The following is a 6,000-nucleotide window of genomic DNA, read 5'->3' as shown; positions in this document are numbered from 1 at the left end:
ATGAACCAAAACTGAAGTGATTCAGAGCATATGAAAGTGTGGATATACCTGATGTCACATGATTAGTGACATGGTTCACCTTGCTAGAAGAACTTTGTTGAGTTTGAAGAAGATTAACCAGATGTTCATATTGCTCTTTTGTCATGCTAAAAGAATCACTTCCTTTGCAGCTTTTTGAATCATCAAGATCCTCCCTTTCTTCATGCATCTCAAGGGAGGAATTGTTAGCAGTAGCAAAATTCTTACCATAATTTGGAGGAAAACCATGTTTCTTATAACAAGTATCAACAGTATGATTGCTTCGTCCACAAAAGGAACAAGAACGCTTTGCACCACCAGAAGTACTTCCATTGCCACGTCCTCGCCCTTGAAACTTATTCACTGAATTGATAAGGATTTTTGACTCATCAACAGGAATAGAAACTCTAAATTGTCTTTCATGCTGTAATACCATTGAAAAAATCTTGTTCAGAGTTGGTAAAGGGTTCATCAACAAGATTTGAGAACGTACAAGATCAAATTGATCATTGAGACCAGTAAGGAATCTAATAGAGCGTGTAATCTCATATTGATGCTTAGCATTAAGCACACCAGTATTACACGTACAACGATGGGGACAAGCACAAACCGGAGTAGGAAGATATGCTTCAAGTTCTTCCCATAGAACCTTCAAAGCAGTGAAAAACTCAGAAACTGAACGCGAATCTTGCTTTAATCCAAAGATTTCGCATTGCAATTCAGAAATTCGAATGTAATCACCTTGAGAAAATCGTTCCTTGAGTTCATTCCAAACATCCATGGCGTTCTCAAGAAACACAATACTCTGTGCAATAGAATCTTCAACAGAATTCATGATCCATGAATGTACAAGCATGTTGCAACGATTCCATGCTTTGAAACTTGGATCAAATTCCATAGGAACTGGAATTGATCCATCCACAAAATCAAACTTGTTCTTTCCTCCTAAAGCTCTTCTCATTGAACGCGCCCAAGAGTGATAGTTTGAGTTGTTCAATACCGGAGTAACAGTGACGGAGGAAGGACCATCAGATGAATGAACGTAATACACGTTACCAGGTTGTTGCGAAGGATCAAGAGGTGGAGGAATCATAGTTCCTCCATTTGCACCACCGTTAGCGGCGGTGTTTCCACGAACCATCGTAAAACAAAGAAGAAGAAGCGAAGCAAGAACGATGCGCAGCAGAGCTCAAAAGAGCTCTGATACCATGTTAAACTTCACCATATCCATGGTGGAAGTTGAAGAAATGCAGAAGCTTAACAAAGAAGAAAGAGAGAAAATTGAGATAAAAGCTAGATTCATTGAATTGAGAAGAAAACGGTTACAGCAAGCTATATATAGCTGTTTAAGATCCTAACAAACTTTCTAAAAGAATTAAGATCAAATGCAGCTAGTGTACAATAAGATTCTATGGAGTTGCTAAGTAACTTGTTCTCCAAGCTATCTAATTATAACAAACTAAGATACAATTTTAACACTTGAACAACTACAAACATTAATTAAGGGTCATTGGACTTCCATTTAGAAAACCAAAACAGCCATCTACTACTCCTCTATTTCCCACGCATATATACTAACACATTCATCCAACCCATTCAATCAATATAAATATACATGCATGATTCGGTCCTTTGGCACTTTTCTCTATTTTTTTTTTAACTTTCTTCAATCTTTTCAAATTGTACAATGGCTGGCCGTAATGAGGCAACCTTGCTGTCCTATGCATACCTGGATGGTATGGTGGCATGAGTTTTCTGGGTTGTTAACATTCCTTCATTCTTTATACCATTTAGAAGATGTTTTTTCACGTCTTATTGTGTTTTTTTTTTTGTTTGTTATTTTGGTAGGTCTGTTGGTTTTGAACCCTGTTTCTGATTTTTGAAAAATGATTGCACCAATGATGTTGTTATTAATGTTGTGTTGATTTTTCTTCAAACAGATGTTGCTTTAACAGGGTTTTTGTGAGCAGAGGTTCAACTTCCCTTAAGCTGGTTGATGACTATGGAAATGTTTGGGAGTACATTTTGATCTTTGGAACTGTTCCTTACGACCACTGCATAATTGATGGTCAGTGGAAGCACATAACGTGTATGAACGGGTTAGAATGAGGCTAGGGGCACCTGTTGTTGGGGACAATGAGATATTGTATGTCCAAGTTTATAGCAGTTTAGTTTGGCGTGGATTGAGCTGGGATGTGCTGGAGTTAATTTCTTGGTCGTTTTTTTGGATGTTTCCATGTTTCTTGAAGTTTATTTTTGATTTAGTTTTGTTTTTAGAGCATGTTTGCTCTTTTTTTTTTTTTTTGCATTACGTTTTTGTTGAAGTTGTTGTTTAAGCTTAGCAAAACTGTTTTGTTAAGGACTATTTCATTTTAATTAAGTATCCAGGTTCTTTTCCATCTCATACTTATTTGGTTTGAATTCATCATCTGTTAATGGTAAACAAACAGCCAAAGAAGTAGTTTCCTTTTTATATGCTTGATACTATTTTTCACTATTTATATATGCAGAAACAACTAAGCTATCAAAATATATCAAAATAACAAAAATACTTCCATACTTCCACTGGGTCATCCTTTACGCCAGTTTTGCACCACTTTTTGACCATTTGATTCTTGAAAAAAATTATGTTTAAAAATGGCATTTTTATTTTGTTTAATTTAGATTGATGAAACTATGATGCGACTGTTTTAATGTTGATAAAAAATGGATTTGATTGACAAAGGTTCAGCTAAATAATAAGCAAGATGTACAAATCAATTGATTTGCATTGTGTTTATGGATATTGAATTACTTATCACACGTATTTGAGGTGTAATTTAACTTCAATTGCTTACCTATTGATATGATTTTTGTGTTGAGTTGATTTGTGTTTTGGAATTGCAACCATTGCATTGTATTGTGCAGCTTATAATTAATCATTGTATAGTACGGCTTATAATTAATCATGTTAATTTAAGAGGCCAATAATTTTCTATAAGATTTACATAAGACACTATTTTTTATGAAGGCACAAGTTTTATTGGAAACACATTAATACATTTTTTTATGCATGTGTCTATTGATTTCTCACATTCTTTCATTATGAGTTGTTAGTTAGTGTACATATGCATAAATTATTACGGTTGTTCACTTACCTATGTGTGTATTATGATAGGGAAATTTTTTATGTATTTAATGTGTGTTGGTTGGCATGTATTTCTGAGTGGGCATATTCAATTTTGTTCATTGATATTAGTTTAAGGGTCATGTTAATTTGTGCCCTTAGGATACATGTTAAGCAATTTATAAGTAGAAATTTTTTTCTTAAATTTCATGCATTCAATTGATTAAAAGTAAAAAAGTTATATACAAATGCATTAATTACAACATTTTTTTTTTTTTGGTTCATTAACTTGTGCCTTAAGGGCATAAGTTAACATTTCCCTTAGTTTAATTTCCAACGTGTGTTAATGCCTTATATAGATCCTTTATTTGTTTCATTCTTTATGTATTCTACCTATATCACATAAACTTTTTTCCATTTTATTGTTAGGCAAAATTTTATAGCTCATAAAGACCCGTGCGGCGCACGGGTCAAGAATCTAGTTTTTATGAATATTATTTTTCCCAATCGATTACCTTCCCACGTGCCCTATTTTTTTATTTTTATTTTAAAAATATCCATGGGGTTTTCGATTATATAATTAATCCAAACACAATTTTCAGATTATATAATATTAAATAATAAGCTTATATATAGGCAGTAATCAGAATCTTATCATTTCGGCACCTGCAATTTTCACTTTTAAAAACAACAAAATTCAAAGTAAAAAATGATAAGAACATGTCAATTAAAATTAAAAAATAGCATAAAAAAAATTCTAAAACTCAAATTAAACTAATGCAAAAAATGTGGTATTTTTTAGAATATGAAATTTTTTAAAATAGGTCTAAATGATGGAATTTTGGATTTTGGGGCTGAGTCCCATAAGAAGTTTATTTTATAGGAGTGTTAATCCTTGATATATTTTTTTAGTTTTCTGGGAAAGTCTCAGAGCAATTTTATCAAATAGTCCGAAAACCGAATTTTTTACTGGGAACAACTAAAAATGACCTAGAACGGAAGGATATGAGTTAGGAAGATTGATATGGCCCTTAAACTGACTATATATGTTATAAACATGTTCAAAATCTGTACCGATACAGGTTGAATTATATAATCTGAACTGTTTTTCCCCTGATTCTATAATCTAAAAAAAGCAAGAAACCCGCCCTAGTTTTTGAGTGTTCAGATTAAAAAATCCAAATCGATGAAAAACTCATTTTTCAACCCCAAAACAAGGGGAACACTCAACTCGGATTACAGAACCGAAAATCTCATGGGTATTATCGTAAAAAAAAAGGTGCACTAGAAATTGTTAGGATGGAAAAAATTATAGTCCAATTTATTTTAAAATAAATGATTTTTTACCTCAATACCGAACCAATGTGCATCCAAAACACCATAAATGAGCGAACGAAACTCATAAATGTTGATAGCTATGATAATTTTGTATTATGAATAATAATAAATTAAGATTATTTAGCCATCTCGATATAAAGAAAATATAAGTCTGTTCCAAATTTGATACAAAAAAATAATACAATCTCAGTAAGTATTAAACTCGCATTTATTTATTTTATTTTAGAAAATAATAAAACTTGGCATCATTTCATGAAAATTTCTATTTATTCCAATGGATACAACTTTTCAATTAGAAAAATATGATCGATTCATGTTTAAAATTTAGCCTATAAAAGATATCCAAAACCAAACCAAAAGTCACACATTTGAAACTCTCCAAAATCTCTTTCTCTTGCTAGTGTTGTGTTGTGCGAGTTCAATCATAAAAATGTATGTTATTCCAATTAGATCCATTCCTCCACCACTGACAGCAACGTGGAAATCGATTCATTTTCACCACAAAACGGCAGTGAGGTTAGTGCTAGTGGAGAGCAACATGTCAAAGTTGTGTTAAGATCGATTAAGTAAATTTTAATGTCCTAAGTAGGAGGTTGTATTTAGTTTTAGGGTGTGTTTGGTTTGCAAAACAGCAAGTACCGGACAGAACAGTATAAGATAGAACAGTACAATATAAGGTAGAACAGCACAGGACAAATTTTTTATGGCATTGAGTAATTTTTTGTTTTATACGATTTTTTAGGGACAAAATGCTATTTTGGTATTTTAGACAACTTGTACGTGGGACAAAAAGTTGTGATGTGGTTTGGTGAGGGACAAAAATATGAGTTTTTGTCATGTCCGTTGCCTCCAAGTTGTCCTGTACATGAAACAGTTTTACAAATCAAACACTGGATAACTAGAGTTGTTCTGTCATGTCCTTCATTTTTTAGCAAATCAAACGCACCTTAGTTTTGATGCTAATGTTTTTGTTTACTTGGTTTTTCACATTGAAGTGCTGACAACTAGAGGATTTTCTTGCTAAATGCATAAATCCAAGAAATGGAAAGCCTCGTGTATTGAAATTTTGACGCAATTTGCCTAAAGACTAGGTTTGGTTCCCCCTTTTTATATTACTTGTTTCTTTTTAATTTAAAGGTGTGCCCAAGGTGCCAAGGCATTTGCAACTACAGTGTGTGCAGGTGAGTTCTGATTTAAGTATGTTTTTTTTATTTCGGTCTTATCGTTTTCATTTTGTAGCATTTTGTGTGTTATTTCAGATATATGAGTGCCCTTTGAGGAAAAATAATGGTCATCAATAACCTACGGGTGCACTATTGTATACAGCCAAGTGCTCTGTGTAACACCCTAATTCCCACATTTTATTTTTATAATAAAAATGTATTTAAAATAAAGAAACACACAAGGGTGTCACAAATCTTCTAAAAAAAAAATTCAAAAGTACTTCATTCAAATTAAAAACATCGCAATGAAATAGTTCATCTTCTTTATCAGAATCTTGATCACTAACTAGTAGGGCAGGTCGGATCAATTGTTAG

The sequence above is a fragment of the Medicago truncatula genome, chromosome 6 (genome assembly GCF_003473485.1).
Source record: "Medicago truncatula cultivar Jemalong A17 chromosome 6, MtrunA17r5.0-ANR, whole genome shotgun sequence".
Lineage (NCBI taxonomy): Eukaryota > Viridiplantae > Streptophyta > Magnoliopsida > Fabales > Fabaceae > Medicago > Medicago truncatula.
This window is presented reverse-complemented; position numbering follows the sequence as displayed.